The following is an 18556-nucleotide window of genomic DNA, read 5'->3' as shown; positions in this document are numbered from 1 at the left end:
TGATATAGGTTAAATATGTACAATCACATTAAACATATTTCTGCATTCATCATGTTGTGAAAGAAGAATCAGAACAAAAGGGAAACTCCTCAAAAAAATAAAAACAAAAAGTAGGAACACTATGGTTCAATCTGCATTCAGAACCCACAGTTCTTTTTTCTGGATGTGTATTTCTCATTTTTTGATGGCCAGTTATGGTTTCCTCATCTACAAATCTGTAAAATGGGTGGAGGGGGGCAGCTGACTACATGACATCTGAGGTCCTTTCTAATTCTGGATCTATGATCCTCCTGGGAAGAGCCTCAGCTTAGAAGTCAGGAGCTCTTGGGGCAGCTAGGTGTCAAAGTGGATAAAGCACCAGGCCTGGATTCAGGAGGACCTGAGTTCCAATCTGGCCTCAGACACTTGACACTTACTAGCTATGTGACCCTGGGCAAGTCACTTAACCCTTCCCCTCCCCCCCAAAGTCAGGAGCTCTGCATTTTGTCTTTAAATTCCTTTGTCTCAATTGTGTTCCTACACTCAGACACAGGTCTTCTTACCCCTGCTCCTCCTCGACTTCTGATCTTGGATTCTAGGGCTGTATCTGAGTGCAGGATGACTTTAGAGGGAGAGGCCCATATCCCTGGAAAGACAACTGTATTTGAAACTGTGGGACCTGTATTCAAATCCTGACTTTGCCACTTACTACTTTGTGTGACCTCTCTGGACCTCAGTTCCCTCGTCTGTAAAATGGACTGGATGACCCCTGAAGAGCTTTCCAGCTCTAGAGCCGGGATTATGTGATCTCAGATATCGCCTTTCGCACTCCCTCCCCTATACACATACCATGCTCAGCACCCTGCCCCCATCAATGGCTCTTCAGCGAGCAGGACATTCTGTGCTTCTGGCGCAAGGAAACCACAAGGGAGCAAACTGGCTGTGCTTGGGCCCAAGGAGTTCCTGCTTTGCCTCCACTCTCTACCTCCCAGCTGGGGTCACGTTCAGGCAGAACGACTGTGCCGTAGGCAGCTCCGACCACCGGACGGACGAGATGTTGAGTATATGCCGCTCCACCAAAGACCTCCCTCCGCCAGTAACCAGCCCTCTCCTCGGGCTCCGCCCCCGTCCCCCGCCATGCTCCCCCTGCCAGAGCCGGCATTGGGAACAACCGGATACCTGAGCGATACCTGAGCGCCTGCTGTGCTGACCCTGCTTCTTCCCTGGGGGCCTGGAATTGGCATCGCTGTCCAGAGCAATGCTTCTCCCTCCTACCTCCCTCCTCCTCCTCCTGTTGTCTTCCTGACACTTTTCTTCCTCCTCCTCTAATTCTTCCTCTACTCCTTTCTCTTCCCCTTCCCTCTCCTCTCTTCTCCCCTCCCCTCCCCTCCCCTCTCCTCTCTTCCTTCCTCTTCTTTCTCTTTCTTCTTCATTATAATAGAACTAAAAAACCACTGGCCTGGAGTCAGGGACCCCTTGGCTCTGCCACTAACTTGCTGTGTGATCTTCCCCAAATAACTTGCCCTTTCTGGACTTCTGTTTCTTCATCTATAAAATGCAGGGGTTGGACTGCATGAAACTTTGAGAATTTTTCCAGGCCCAGCTCTACAATTCTGTGATTCATGTTCTTCTATGGAACCAAGTGGCCTGAGTTGAAATCCTAACAATGTTACTTCTCTGTGTGACTTTGGCTAGAAGGAGTGACTCTCTGGGCCTCAGTTTCCTCGTAGAGTTCTGTAGCTCCACCCCCAGGGACTCCTCTAGGGATCAGGGTTCTAATCCCCCAAAGGAGCTGCCATGGGTGTGCACAAGTATGGGCAATGCCTCATTCTTCTCCTCCACCTATGCAAGGCTCCAGTCCCCAGGCACGGGCTGGTAGAACATGGGATTTACTGTCTATTCCAACTTTCTGACTTTATAGAGAAGAAACAGGCTCATCCAGGTTAAGCTTACCCAAGACCCTCCAGGGCAGAAAAGGCAGCACTGGGATAGGAACTCAGGTCTCCTTTGACCCCCAATTAAGTGTCCTCTCCTCCCTGGATGACTGACGCAGCTCTCTGCTCCCAATGCTGTGTGATAGAGAGGAGTGGATGGGAGGGGAGAGAGCAGCTCAGTGGTGACTGACAGGCTTCATGTGGGAAAGGGCCCTTGGGTGGGGCCAGGACACAGTGGAGTCCCTGGGTTGAGACCGCTTCTCACAGCAGGGCTGCAAGGACTGATCCTGGGGAGGTCGGGCTCTGACCTCTTCCTGGAGAGAGACACAGCCTGGTCAGGGGTCTGGGACCCAAGCCTTGAGGGTGGCCCGGAGAGGGGGAAATGTTGGGAGCTGGAGTGTGGAGTTCCTAAGAGGTGAGAAGCCTCACCCCACAGCTGGCTGTTTTCCTTCCAGCTCAGGCCTGCGGATGCGAGAGAGTTCTTTGGGACTTTGGGAACATGACCCCAGTCGGCACAGCATTCTCTGGACTCTGTCCAAATGTCCTGATCTCTTGAACTCTTGGCCCCAGAGGGGCAGGGGCTCTGAGCTGAGTCGATACTTAGCAATTAAGGGAGCCTCTGCCTGCAAACCTCCCCAGGCTTTAGTGTGGTATCCTAAGATCATAAATGTAGCATTGAAGGGGCCCTCCCAACCACCCATCCCCTCATTTACAGATGAGGAAACTGAGGCACAGGGGAGGGAAGTTAAGGATACACAAAGCCTGAATGATCTCCAATGGTCCATGGTACCTTTAATAAGCATGGAGCCATCTGATACTGAAGCATGAGATCCACCGGTTGGAGGGAGATAACTCCTACTGCTGAGGCAGGTGGGCATCCCACCTGCAGCTTAGCTTTCTAGAACCCAGGCTGTTTTTGTCTGTGTCACAGAGATGCATCCTTGGCTGCATGGATAAAGACAGACTATCCTTTGGTTGGGGTGGGGAGGTATGCTCTGACCCTATCAGAGCAATGCATAAATTCAGGACCTGCTCTGCTTGGCCCCAGGGAAGAGAACGAGGAGCTAGCAGGGATGTTGCAGAGGCTCGGGTTTAGAATCCTTGTAAGGAAAATTCTCTGCCCAGGAAAGCCACCCAAGTAGACACCACATACCTCTAATAACCAAAGTTGGCCCTGCAGATGAGGGATGCAAATGATGCTCCCTCGTTCTTTGCAGGGGGCGGGGTCTGCCCGTGGAGATAGAACATGGCACGTCCTCGTGAATGTATGTGCTATATACGTGCTCGACGTGATTGGTTTTGCCATTTTATTATAATGGATGGACCGGGGGGGATGATGTAAAAACAAAATGTATTTATATTACCTATATCTACATCCATATCCATGTCTATATTTTATAGAGAGCCAATCAGAAGTGGAATGGGATGCCTTGGAGGGTACCGAGCTCCCAATTGGGGTCTTCAAGTGGCATCTGGGATGGACACAGGTGAGAGATGTCGAAAGGATTCCTAGTTTGAGGTGGTGGAGAAGTGGATAGAGTGCTAGGTCTGGAATTAGGAAGACCTGGCTTCAGATCTAGCCTCAGATATGTACTAGTGTGACCCTGGGCAAGTCTCTTAATATCTGCATGCCTCAGCTTCCTCAAATGTAAAATGGGGGTAATAATAGCACTTACTTCCCAGGTTTGTTGTGAGGATCAAATAAGATATTTGGAAAGCACTTAGCTCAGTGCCTGGAACATAGTAGGTACTTAATACATGCTTCTTCCCTCCCTCCCCCTGCCCCACCTCATTTAGGTAAGAATTGGACTCCAAGTCCCTCCTGGCTTTGAGACTAAAAATGTAGTGTAGTAGAAAGTGCTGAATTTGGAGCCTATGTTCAAATCTTGTTTCTTTTCTTTTCTTTTTTTTTTTTGCAGGGCAATGAGGGCTAAGTGACTTGCCCAGGGTCACACAGCTAGTTCAAATCTTGTTTCTGACACTAGCTGAATGTCAATGCAGAACTTCTCTAAGCCTCAGCTTCTCTTATGCTCATCCATAAAGTGGGGATAATAATAGCACCTATTTCTCAGGGTAGTTGTGAAGATTAAATGAGTGCTTTCTAAACCTTGAAGCTATATTTGAAAGTTCACAGTATCATAGATTTAAAGCTGAAGTAACCTCAAAGGCCATTTAGCCCAAATTAAAAAAAAAATAAAAGTATTTTATTATTTTACAGTTACATGTAGAGATAGCTTTCAGCATTTGTTTACATAAGATTTCCAATTTCCAATTTTTCTCCCTCCCTCTCCTCCCTCCCCCCTCCCCCAGACAGCAGACAATCCAATACAGGTTACACACACACACACACACACACACACACACACACACACATACATAACAACATTAAACATATTTCTGCATCAGTCATGCCATAAGAGAAGGATCAGAGCAATAAGGAAAAACCTCAAAATAGAAAAACAATAGCACCAAAAACAAAAGAAATAGTATGGTTCAATCAACATCCATATTCCATAGTTCTTTTTTTCTGGATTTGGAGAGCCTTTTCCATCATGAGTCCCTTGGAACTCTCTTGTAGCATTGCATTGGTGAGAAGAATCCAGTCTATCACAGTTGATCAATGCATAATGTTGATGATACTGTGTATAATGTTCTTCTGGTTCTGCTCATCTCACTCATCATCAGTTCATGCAAGTCCTTCCAGGTTTCTCTGAACTTCTCCTGCTCATTGTTTCTCGAAGCACAATAGAATTCCATTACATTCATATACCACAACTTGTTCAGCCATTCCACAATTGACGGGCAACCCCTCATTTTCCAATTCCTTGTCACCACAAAAAGAGTAGCTATAAATATTTTTGAACATGTGGGTCCTTTTCCCTTTTCTATGATCTCCTTGGGAAAAAGACCTAAAAGTGGTATTGCTGGGTCAAAGGGTATGCAAGGCTTTATAGCCCTTTGGGCATAATTCCAAATTGCTCTCCAGAATGGTTGGATCAGTTCACAGCTCCACCAACAATGCATTAGTGTTCCAATTTTTCCATAGCTTCTCCAACATTTATTCTTTTCCTTTTTTGTCATATTAGCCAATCTGACAGGTGTCAGGTGGTACCTCAGAGTTGTTTTAATTTGCATCTCTCTAATCAATGGTGATTTAGAGCATTTTTTATATGGCAATAGATAGCTTTGATTTCTTCATCAGAAAACTGCCTGTTAATATCCTTTGACCATTTCTCAATTGGGGAATGACTTGGATTCTTATAAATTTGATTTAGTTCCCTATATATTTTATTTTGTTTTATTATTTTTTTTGGTGAGGCAATTGGGGTTAAGGTACTTGCCCAGGGTCACACAGCTAGTAAGTGTTAAGTGTCTGAGGCTGGATTTGAACTCAGGTCCTCCTGAATCCAGGGCCTGTGCTCTATCCACTATGCTACCTAGCTGCTCCCCCCCCCTATATATTTTAGAAATGAGGCCTTTATCAGAAGTACTGGCCATAAAAATTGTTTCCCAGCTTTCTGCATCCCTTCTAATTTTGGTTGCATTGCTTCTGTTTGTACACAACCTTTTTAATTTAATGTAATCAAAATCATCCATTTTGCATTTCATAATATTCTCTATCTCTTGTTTGGTCATAAACTGTTCTCCTTTCCAAAGATCTGAGAGGTAGACTATTCCTTCCTCTCCTAATTTACCTATGGTATCACCTCTTATGTCTAAATCATGTACCCATTTTGACCTTATTTTAGTAAAAGGTGTAAGATGTTGGTCTATGCCTAATTTCTGCCATACTATCCAGTTTTCCCAGCAGTTTTGGTCAAATACTGAATTCCTATCCCAGAAGCTGGAGTCTTTGGGTTTATCAAACACTACATTACTAATGTTATTTACTACTGTGTCTCCTGTGCCTAGCCTATTCCATTTATCCTCCACTCTATTTCTTAGCCAGTACCAGATAGTTTTGATGACTGCTGCTTTATAGTAAAGCTCCAGATTTGGTCCAGCTAACCCACCTTCCTGTGCATTTTTTTTTCATTATTTCCCTTGATATTTTTGACTTTTTGTTTTTCCAGATGAATTTTGTTATTATTTTTTCTAGCTCTATAAAATAATTTTAGGTAGTTTGATTGGTATGGCACTGAATCATTTAGCCCAAATTTTACAGAAGTAGAAACTGAGGCCCAGAGAGATTAAGTGAAGTGTCCAAAGTCACGTAGGTAATAAGCAGCAAGCAGGGGTGGAATCTAAACCCAGATCCAGCCGCAAGCTCTTGTCGCTGTCTTATGCTGTGTGGCAGGGTTTCCACCTCATTTCCCCAATTTAGATACATGGATATCCTTTAAGTAGCTTTTATGGTTTTTACATTCTTCAAAGGAAGCTTGGCTCTGCAGAGGAGATGATAGGACCATCCCTTCCAACTGCTGACTGCACCCTGTGTCTTCTGCCTCCCCTTGTGGGGAATGGAGCAGAGTAGACAGGGGCTTAGAATGAAACCAGGGATAGATATCAGATGTTCCCCTAGATGGGGTGGGCAGTGAGATCCTAGCAGCACCCCTCCTTCCCCACCTCCCCAGGGGTTGATTAGGAGTAGCCCAGGCTCCTACAAGAAGAACACCCAGCTTTCTATTCCTCAGATTGGGCAGGAAGCCATGCATGGCCTTGACTGGTGACCAACCTCTTAATTTCTCCCATATGGTGGCCTCCTGGAGAAAGGACTTCACAGCAGCTGTGAAGCCTGCCTTGAGACCAAAACCAGGACCCACTGGCCACCCACTCCTCTGGGTCCAGTCTTCCAGCCTCTTCTCTGGCCCCAAATCTTTTGCCAGCAAAAGTGATCACATTTCTCAGGGCCTTAGCTGTATCATCTATGAAATGAAGGGATTAATTGGGAGGGGAAGACATTTCCAGAAATTATTGGTATATAGAAACAATAAAATCTGGGAGCAAACATTAAAATTTTTTTTACAATGAAAGAGTAATAATAGATTTCTAAGGTCATTTCCAGATCTAATACTCCAAGTCTCTGTCTCTCTTCCCCTCTGTCTCTGTGTTTCTCTCACACACACATACAAACATATAAACACTGACCATCTCTGTCTTCTTCCTTTCCTTCCTCCCCCTTGCTGACTCTCTCTCTCTCTCTCTCTCTCTCTCTCTCTCTCTCTCTCTCTCTCTCTCTCTCCTCCTCCTCCTCCTCCTCCTCCTCCTCCTCCTCCTCCTCCTCCTCCTCTATCTCACATACAGAGACAATCTGTGAGTCTCTTTCTCTGAGGATCTTCTGGAGTCTTCCACTCTTCAGCATAATCCATCAATCCGACAAGCATTTTATTCTTAGGATCGTAGATTTAGAACCCTCCTGACTTTACAGGCCCAGACCCTGGTGCCTACAGGGATAAAGTGATTGGCTTCAAATACCACAAGTAGGAAGAGGTAGAGGGAAGGATTTGAACTCCAGCATGGAGACTTCAAAGTCAGCACTCCGCACTGTACCACACTGCATTAAAGAGCCTGCCCTATGCCAGGAGCTGTCCAAGGTGCTGATGACACAATTTTAAAAGCCAGACTGTTTTCAACCCTCAAGAAGCTTACATTCTACTGAATGAATGAACGAACAAATGAATGAATGAATGAAAAAGCATTGACTAAAAACTTACCATGGGCGAGGCTAGTGAACACAGCATATTTACAGATAAGTAAATATATGATGCATATGAAATAAATACACATTAATTGGAGGGAGGAGGGGAAAGGACACTAATGATTGGCCTAAGTGTTTTTTCTCCTTAGGTTGCTGGGTTGAGTGGCATGTGATAATAGGATGCACTGGTGGTTGGGGTGTGGATGCCTGGCACCACATGGTTCTTCATGGTTACAAGGGGGTCTCACGTATAGTATCTGATCCTTGGTGCATGGATTATTATTCTCATTTTACAAATGGGGAAACCGAGGTTCAGGGATGGGAAGTGACTTGCCTGAGGACACACAGCTAGTAAGTGGTGAAGTTGGGACTTAAACTTGGGGTCTTTCCTGCATGATCAAAGCTTCCAAGAATTAGGAAACACTTAATTGTCAGGTCTGGCTATACCTAAGGATTCCTGAGACTAGAGCAAGATTGTATCCATCAACCCCTTTCTTGTCTTTCTTGTCTCTTCCCAGATGCCAATCACTGCACCTCCCCATGGTCCCCATGCCTCCAGGGTGCCTGGCTTGTGGCAAAGCCCATCTTGCTCCAGGCCTTCGGCAGGTCCCTAGGCTCTCTACCGAAGAGGAGCATTTGGGGTTCCTGGGTAAAGTGTTGGACTTGAGGTCAGAACTTCTGAAGTGGAGTCCTGCCATCACCTTACTAGTTATGGGATCTTCATTTGTACTGGCATCAGTATCAGTAACATTTTATTTCTCTTCCCTACCTGTGATTTCATCAGTTTAGTGTGCTCCTGGTGAGGGAGTGTCTTTCCTAATGAAGAGCAGCACCTTTCTGGAAGTTTATCATCTGAGAGCTTTGCCTGGGGAATTGAGAGATGACTTGCTCAGGAGAGGTCAGAAACAGCACTTGAAGTCAGGTCTTCTTGGCTCCAAAGCCAGCTTTCTTCCCATTATACCACAGTGTCTCTCATGCTGCCTATCTGTAAAATGGGAATATTAATGCCTGTATTAACTGCCTAATGGGATTATTATGAGGATCAGATCTGAATATGAACACAAGTGGTTTGAGATCATAAAATGCTTTATTAATGCCTATTTTTATTATTTATTACTTTATGGGCTATTTCAAGTTTGAAGGATTTCAAGTTTGGGACCTTCTGAATTGGGAAGGGCATCTCCCCAGCTCCAATGTAGCATGTACCTTGGAGAAAGAAGAGGATGAGCCACTTATTTCCTGAGAAATGTCCTGCCTACTTGGAGAGTAAGACCAGTGAGTTACATAGACAGGCCTAGGAGGAGGGGAGATGGATTGCTTGTTCAGCAGCTACCAAAGAGTGTATATTTTCCAAGAGGAAAATGGGGAGGGGAAATTTTGTAGTACTCTGAGAGAAAGAAGGATTCACCAGATTGGCAAAGGGTTGCCTCACTTACCACCCAAAGTTCAGTTCCTTCTGAGGGGAAGTGATGACTATTGAAGTACTGTGAGTTTACTGTATCTATTTGTGGGCCCTGGTGAGATTTTTATGCTCTTCAGATTTTCTGTGGGGATAGAATAAAGGCTGCTCCATACTGGATCTATTTGTGCTGCCCTATGTGGTTGGTCAGAGCCTGAGAACCCCTTTTACTCACATTTGGAGAAACCTAAATCCAAATTATACTTTGGATTTATTTGAGAGATTTCCTGGAGTAACTCTAGATGTGAGAAATTAGTCAGAGAGAGAAAGGAACCCTCCTAGGGTCAGCCTCAGGGTTTGAACCTGGTCCATGTGAACCGAGGATCATGGTTGTTGGCCCTGAGCTATTGGTTACCTCCCAGTTTGGACATTACCCGTTCTAAGCTCCCTCTCAGCTCTGGCATTTCCTATTCCAAGGTCCCTTCTTGCTCTGATATTTCCTGTTCTAAGGCCCCTCCCAGCTCTGACATTCTATGTATTCAAGTCCCTTCTGGTTCTTTTTGCTGCCATATTGCTTAATGGTTAGTAGCCTGAGCGCTGAACTTCTCACCAGCCAATGCAAGCTCCTTACCACATGGCAACCCTTGCGTGTGACTGTTATTCATTCATTTATTTGTTGTTCTTTATGTTATTATTGAATACATTTCACTCCACAGTCTTTAGGGAGACACTGAAGAGCAGGAAGGGATCAGCTGGGGCATTGGTAGCCCACATACACCTCTGCACTTCACTGCACCAGTATGGGGCTGGCTGATCGCTGCAATTTTTATTCATGCTTCAGCTTTGTTGGAGTTTTACACACACACACACACACACACACACACACACACACACACACACTTATATACGTACACATATACATATATACGTATGCCATAGCCCAGAGAGTTTGGTGGAATAATTTCTGGGTTGGAGCTGGAAAGTTCCAGCAAGTGGCTGGAACATCTTGGAAGAGGGAGCTGAGTTAGTCCAAAGAAAGGAGAAATTAGTGCAGTGGATAAGGTGGGAAAGTAGGGCGTGAAGGAATGAGGCATCTTTGGAAACTCTGGGGGTGGCTTTGGTGCTGGGAGTTTTACTGAGCATCTCTTCAGTCCATCTTTAGTGGGACCACTGACTGGGCTGGGAGTCAGAAATTTTAGTTTCCTACTTTGGCTCGGAGGCCCAGAGAAATCACAGGAACATGTGCCCACAGGCAGATTAATGCCCTTCTTTGTCCATCAGTTTTCTCTCCCATCAAATGAAAGGGTTGGGTGGCACAATAGCTAAGGCTCCTTTGAGACTTTTTTTTTTTGAGGAGACCTTTGATCCGATGAGGATGGGGTGTGGTTGGTTTCCAGTCAAAAAAGTATACTTTATAGTGGTACTTAATCTGAGATTCAGTGTTCTCTACAGCTGGAATCCAACCTCCCCCTCTAGCCTCCATTTCGCACACTCATTCCAACTAAAATGGCTCTCTTGTTGCTCCCCAAGTTTGACATTCCGACCTCCTGTCTCCATGCATTTGCTCAAACTATTTTCCCATTAGCTGTGAGCCCCTGAAGAACAGGTACTGGTTCTTATCCCTCTCCCCTCTTTTTTGTAGTCCCGGTGCTTAGCACAATGTCTTGGACTTAGTGCTAATAAACACTTATTGACTTGTTGACTTGCCTAGTTGCTGCATATTTCAAGGAATCTTTTCCAATGTTACCTTAGGCATGGGACACACTTTGTTGGAGGAGAACCTCTAGGGAGCCATTTTGCTCTCCTGAGTAAAATGCATTTTTATAGTCAATAAACAATGGGCTCTGTGGGATTTTTCATTCTCTCTAACTTTCAATTAATTGGACTGACTGTCATGATCTGCTAGAAAAGATCCTTTGTGAAAACCTACCTGTTGTCTTTTCATATTTTCATCAAGGATGCCCTCTCTATGTGTGCAAATTATTTTTATAAAGGTTTTTTATGGAGATGATAAAGTAGGGATATGGGTCAGGAGTCATTAATATGTTCTCTTTTTTAGTCTTTTTAAAAAATGTCTTTTGTTTTTATGTTATCTTCATTTCCAACTCTATCTCTCCTCTGCTCAGGGAATTACTGACTCATATTTTTGTCACCCTTTTTTTTTGTTGTTTTAAGCAATAATAATGTCTATGACTTTAGGGATCATTTGGAGTCTTTCCTTTTTCAGGTATCTTCAGAATTGATCTCTTGGTACCAATGAAATTTGTAGCCTACAGACAGTTTTTGTGGACAGCTTCAGACACTGGTTGTTCAGTTGTTTCTGACCCTTTGTGATCCCATTTGGGGTTTTCTTGTACAAGATACTGGAGTGGTTTGTCATTTCCTTTTCCAGCTCATTTTACAGATGAAGAAACTAAAACAAACAGGTTGTGTGACTTGCATAGGGTCACACTGCTAATAAGAGTCTGAGGCCAGATTTGAACTCATAAAGATGAGTCTTCCTGATTCCAAGGCCAGTGATGCTTTCACCCTTTTCAGATACAAGACCCTCTCCCTTTTGAGCTGACAATCATGTCTCCAATGTTGTTGAGAATATTAATTTTCAGCATTTTGCACCAGACAGTCCATGTTCTTTTGTCTTTTGTCCCTTCTTCATCTCTCCTATGGCCAACACAACTTAGTCTAAAGGGTATCATCTTCTCTCTTCTATATGGTTCTCTAATTTATCCTGAACACTCTACCATATTCATCTTCTAATGTCTACGAATATTTCTCCCTTGCTCTGGAGTCTTCTATGTCTCCCTATTGCTCCAATATCAAGACCAAATGCAAACATATGCCTTGGGTATAAAGGTCAAGTCTCTAGAATTGACATGAAGTGAGGTAGAAAAAAACTTGGCTAAGAGAGCTTTAGTGCTTAATTATTTCTATTTAGAATTTTATTTTTTCAAATTACATGTAAAATACAAATTTTGACATCAATTCTTTAAAAAAAACTTTGTGATCCAAATTCTCTTCTTCCCTCCTCCCCGCCTCCAAGAACTCAGAGCTTTAGTAATTAGTTCTTGTGTGATCTAGGAAATTCCATTCCCTGCTCTGAGGTCCTCTGTGCCTCAATGGCCAGACCTGTAAATGAAGGGGCTGGTCTAAATGACCTTCGCGATCTCCTCCATCTCTAATTCCTCTGATCCAATAACTCTCCTAATTCCTCACGAGCTAATGATCCGAGCTCTCTTTTTCCCTTTGGAAGATCAAATTGTTCATTAGAAACTCTGATAGAGAAATGAGAGTCAGCCAGAGAGTGCGTGACATGCACGTCAATCCAGTATTGCTCCTTGGAAAATGCTTGGAAGGGGAGGAGGTGGAGGAGTGTGCACAGGAGAGGAGCCTGGAGCTAAGACCTCAAAATAGTTTGGAGATTAATTCCTCTAAAGCACACATATGATTATGACTTGTGAGTGAAATCCATGGCTCCATGCCCCAAGCACTGGGCTTACTTGGAGAAGGCTCACTTTTGAGGGAGAGGGTTCCCCCAAATAATCATATCTCTTTTAGGATTAATATACCCCCAACCAGAGTACACTCTGGGATGCTCTCTCAGAATACAGTTTTACCTGGATCTCCACAGATATGGGGGAAAGGGTTCCCAGATCCTATAGAAGCATTCAAGATAACAATCTATACACAGAGTATAGCACAAACTTTATTCTACCCCACAAAAATGCAAATGTACACAAAAGGACTCAGTTAAGTAGTGCTATGGATAGAGTGTTGGACTTGAAGTCAGGAAGAACTGAGTTCAAATCCTGATTCTGACATTTACTAGCTGCATGACCTTAGGCAAGTCATTTAACCTCTATCTAATTCAATTTCCTCATCTGTAAAATAGAGATAATAGTAGCATCTACCTTCCAGGATTGTGAAGACTAAATGAGATATTTATAAAGTGCTATATAAATGCTAGGGGTTTTTTTTAGGCAATCAGGGTTAAGTGACTTGGCCAGGGTCACACAGCTAGTGAGTGTCTGAACCACATTTGAATTCAGGTCCTCCTGATTCCAGGGCCGATGCTCTATCCACTGTGCCACTTAACTTCTTCTTCTTCTTCTTCTTCTTCTTCTTCTTCTTCTTCTTCTTCTTCTTCTTCTTCTTCTTCTTCTTCTCCTTCTCCTTCTCCTCCTCCTCCTCCTCCTCCTCCTCCTCCTCCTCCTCCTCCTCCTCCTCTTCCTCTTCTCCTCCTCCTCCTTTTGATAAATACACCAGAACTCTGTGATACAATGGAAAAGTGATGAACTTGGAGTCATGGAACCTGAGTTAGAATTCTGACTTTTCCACTTTTTGTGTGGCCTTGGGCAAGTCACTTAGACCTCTAGGCTTTAGCTTTCTTATATGTAAAATGAAGGGAGTTGGTAACATCCCTTTCAGTTATAGACCTATTCTTCTATGATCATATGAGGAGGAAAAATGAGTGGAAATTGTACCCTTGAAAATAGTCCCCTTAGAATACGGCATGCTTATTTCCTCAATGCTGCTGTCTCTCAGTCCCTCAGACCTGCTTTTAGATCTGGTGGATAGAATTTTGACCCTAGTTTTAAATCCTTCCACTCATACTAGCTGTGTGACTCTGGACAAGCCACTAAATTTCCTTAAGCCTCAGTTTTCACATCTTTAAAATGGGTACAGTAATAGCACCTACCTCATTGTGAAGATTGAGTGAGATCATGCATAGAAAGCACTTCGCAAACATGAAAATGATACCATAAATAAACATAAATACAATAAAGTGATAGTGATAAATGTGAATTATTACTCTTTTGAAGGAATCCTCTAGGTCTCAGTTTCTCCATGTGTAAAATGAAAGGGTTTGGAGATGGATCTGTAGATGAACATGGGGTAAGTGGTGAAAGACAGAAGACTTGGATTCAAATCCTGCTTCTGATATTTACTGCCTATATGTTAGTGGGGGAGGGGCAGATATCTCCTCTCCAAGTCTCACCTCTGAAATGGAGTTGATGTAACTCAAACTACTTTTCAGCATTGTTAGGAGATCTTTCAATGAAGGAAGGTTTTATTTAAAAGAAAATTGTGTGTGTGTTGTGGGGGGGGGGCGGGGCGGGGTAGCTAGGTGGCACAGTGGATAAATCGCCGGCCCTGGATTCAGGAGGACCTGAGTTCAAATCTGGTCTCAGAAACTTGCCACTTACTAGCTGTGTGACCCTGGGCAAGTCACTTAACTCTCATTGCCCCACAAAAAAAGAAAAAAAAAGAAAAGAAAGAAAGAAAAAATAAAGAAGATCCTAGTAACTGGGAAGATGAATTTGGCAACAACCCAGAGCTGGTTAAGGGTGATAGATGTTCACCTTCCTGTTAGCAATGACAAGAGGCTTGGAATCAGGAGTCCTGGGTTCGAGTCTTGACTCTGGCATTTCCTAACTGTGGAGCCCCTGGCAAGTCATCTCATCTTTCTGAGCCTCCATTAGCTCATCTACCAAATGGGAGTAATGATACTTTCCACCACTTACCTCCAGGATGTCCTTTGGGTGATGCTTGGTAAACTGCAAAACCCGATACATCCTCAGGAGCCTGGAGACGTCATCCTCCCCTCCAGCCAGTGGTGGCCGCCCCGCCATCTCCACCCACCAAGAGCCACTGATAGCTGTCACGGCTGAGTTCCTCTTGTCTCTGACATCAAGTGGATTGAAGCTTGGTGCACTGAAGGCTGTGCATCTCAAATGCCGCCAACTGCCTCACTGGTGACAAGCTTTCCATTGTCAGCCTTGAGAAGAGAGGAGATGGTTGCTATGGAAACCAGAGTATAATACCCACGTATGGCCTTCTGCCTGCAAGGAGCCCTTCTCATCAGGAGGGGCTTCAGCCAATTGGCTTCTTAGATGGGCCCAGTGGTGCCCCTGCCTCCAGACCCTGCTGGTGAGCTCATTGGAGAGCAAAGTGCTAATAGCACAAACACCTGGCTCCTCTCTGCCACATGTGCATCATTGCCTCAGGAGGGGAAGTGGGATAGAAGGCTGACATCAAATGTTTCCTTTCAATGTTTGTTGACTATCAGCCCAGCATAGAAAAGTTCAGTTCTAATTACCACAACTGTCTCAATAAAGAAGAAAACAGACTGAATTTGGAAACTGAGCATCTGGGTTCAAATCCTATTTCTCATACTGAATAATAATTGTATCTATTTAAGGGTACCCTACCTATGCACACACTAGGTCATGAAGTAGATGAAATGTTGGACTTGAAGTCATGCAGACCTGACTGGTTTAAATCCTGCATCAGATGCTTGCTAACTGTGATTTTAGGCAAGTCACTTAATCTCTTTATGCCTCAGTTTCCTCATCTGTAGAATGGGGATAATAATAGCACCTTCCTCACAGAGTTGTTGTAAGGACCCAAAGAGTAAGCAATGTCCTTTGCAAATCTTAAGGTATTGTCAAATGCTAACTATTATTGTAGAAATTCAGGATATTTGCAATACCAATATCACTCAACTGGGGTGGGATGAAACCCAGATCTTTGAAAAATAGAAGTGTTTCACATAGTCATCATTCATAAAGTGCTTTAAAGTTTACAAAGCACTTTCCAAATATTATCTCCTTTGATCTCCCAACAAGCCTGGGAGATAGTCACTATTATTATTTCCATTTTGTAGATGATTAAATTGAGGTAAACAGAGGTTAAAAGACTTGTCCAGGGTCACATAGCTAGTAGTAATAGTAGCAGGGTAGTAGTAGGGTGAAAGGGTAGATTTGAAAACAGATATTTCTGACTCCATGCCAGTTAGATGCTTTATTTCTTAGCTCTTCATCGCCCATGATTTCTGCTTTAATTAGGAGTACACTTCAGGGGCAGCTAGGTGGCACAGTGGATAAAGCACCATTTCTGGATTCAGGAAAACCTGAGTTCAAATCCAGCCTCAGATACTTGACACTTACTAGCTGCATGACCCTGGGCAAGTCACTTAACCCTCATTGCCTGCAAAAAGAAGTGAGTAGGGAGTGGACCCAAGATGGTGGAGGAAAGACTTGACACAATTACCCCCAAAACAGCAATAAAACAACTTCTGGAGCTGCAAAACCCACAAAAAGACAGGCTGAGATTGTTTTCCAGCCAAAGACAGCTTAGAGGGGGCTATGCTGGACTGCAAGAAGAATCCAACCCTGTGATCGTGCTGACACAGTCCCCAGGCAGGATGCACCAGAGAAACTTACTCCCAAGCCTCAGCTGCAACACCAGTGTCTTCTGGAACTAAGCTTATGGTTGCATGAGAAGGTTGAACCTCTGGTCGGGGGTGGGGGAATACAGGGATGTTTGCAGGACCTAAGGAGGAATTCAGCTACCCCACCCCAACAGGGAACCAGGAGGAAATCTTGAGTGGTGGGAGGCCCAGGTGGTGGAGGGGTGCAGGCTCATCCAAGCTAGGAACCACAGCACACAAAGTTTTGCTGGCTGGTTAATTAGCAAGTTGGCTTGAGGTTATCTTTGAACTAGAGAACAGGCCAGGTGAGAGAAAAATCTGCCCTCCCTCAAACTGAAATGCCTGGGACCCTCTGAAGCTTGGGACAGTGTAGCTTGGAAGTAGGGCCTCACTGTAAGAGGGACTTAAAAATCAAGTAAAAGACTGCAAGATGAGCAAACAAAGAAAGTTGAGGATTATAGAAAGTTTCTTCAGCAACAAGGAAGATTGAGGTACACCCTCAGAAGAGGATAATGACCTCAGGGCCTCCAAAGCTTCCAAGAAAAATATGAATTGGTCTCATGCCATGAAAGTGCTCAAAAGGGACTTTGAAGAGAAAGTAGGAGAGCTAGAAGGAAGATTTAGAGAGGTGGAGGAAAGAATGGAAGGAGAAATGAGAGCAATGCAGGAGAGTCATGAGAAAAAAGTCAACAGCTTGAAAAACCAAAAAGAAAAGGAGATACAAAAGCTCTCAGAAGAAAATAATTGCCTAAGAATTAGGATTGAACAAATGGAAGCTAGTGACTTTATGAGAAACCAAGACACAGTAAAGAAAATCCAAATGAATAAAAATAAATAGAGGGCAATATGAAACATCTCCTTGGAAAAACAGCTGACCTAGAAAATAGATCCAGGAGAGATAATTTGAAAATCATTGGACTACCTGAAAACTATGACCAAAATAAGAGTTTAGAGAGCTTCTTCCAAGAAATTGTCAGATAAAATTGTCCTGATATTCTAGAAACAGAAGGAAAAATAGAAATTGAAAGAATTCACCAATCACCTCCTGAAAGAGATCCCAAAAGGAAAACCTCCAGGAATATTATAGCCAAATTCCAGAGTTCCCAGGTCAAGGAGAAAATATTGCAAGCAGCTAGAAAAAAGGAATTGAATACTGTGGAGCTACAATAAGCATAAAACAAGATCTAGCAGCATCTACATTAAAGGACCAGAGGGCATGGAATATGATATTCCAGAGGGCAAAGGAACTGGGACTATAGCCAAGAATCACCTATGCAGCAAAACTGTGTGTAATCTTTCAAAGGAAAAAAATGGGACTTCAATGAAAAAGAGGACTTTCAGGAATTTGTGATGAAAAGACCTGAACTGAATAGAAAATTTGACTTTCAAAAACAAGACCCTAGAGAAGCATAAAAAGGTAAACAAGAAAAAGAAATAATGAGGGATATTAAAAGATTAAACTGTTTACATTCCTATATGGGAAGATAATACTTCTAACTCATAAGAACTTTCTCAGTATTAGGATGCTTAGACAGAGGACACAGGTCTGAACTGAATATGAAGGAATGATATCTGTAAAGCATTTATTTTTTGTTTATCCTTGGTTTTTTGTGGGGCAGGGTGGGGTGGCTTATGTATGGGGCCAGATTTGGACTCAGCGCCTCCTAGGTCCAGGGCTGGTGCTTTGTCCTCTGTGCCACCTAGCTAACCCATGATGACATCTTTGTTTTTTGTGTTTTTTTTTTAGTGAGGCAATTGGGGTTAAGTTACTTGCCCAGGGTCACACAGCTAGTAAGTGTTAAGTGTCTGAGGTCGGATTTGAACTCAGGTACTCCTGACTCCAGGGCCAGTGCTCTATCCACTGCACCACCTAGCTGCCCCACATTTTTGTTTTGTTTTTTGTTTTTTTTAGTGAGGCAATTGGGGTTAGATAACATCTTTAAAACAAAGTTAAGGGGTAAGAGGAATGCATTGGAAGAAAGGGAAAGGGAGAGTTAGATTGAGGAAAGTAGCTCACATAAAAGAAACAAGAAAAAGCTTATGGAGGGGAGGGGAAGAGGGGGAAGGAGTGGGGGAGTGAGTAAACCTTACTATCATCAGAATTGGCTCAAAGAGGGAATAACATACATACTCAAGTGGGTATAGTAATAGATTTTGCCCTGAGGGAAAGTGGGAGGGGAAGGAGATAAGGGGGTGAGGGGGGAGAAGAGGGGAAGGAAGGAAGGGAAGATTGGAGGAGGGAGCAGTAAAAAGCAAAACACTTTCAAGGAAGGTGAAGATGTTCTGCATAACTGCACATGAATGACTTATTTGAATTGCTTGATTTCATAGGGAGGGTTGAGGAGGGAGGGAGGAAGAAAATTTAGAACACAGAATTAACTCAAAGACCTTAATCT

This window comes from Dromiciops gliroides, chromosome 5 (assembly GCF_019393635.1).
Source record: "Dromiciops gliroides isolate mDroGli1 chromosome 5, mDroGli1.pri, whole genome shotgun sequence".
NCBI classification, from domain to species: Eukaryota; Metazoa; Chordata; class Mammalia; order Microbiotheria; family Microbiotheriidae; genus Dromiciops; species Dromiciops gliroides.
This window is presented reverse-complemented; position numbering follows the sequence as displayed.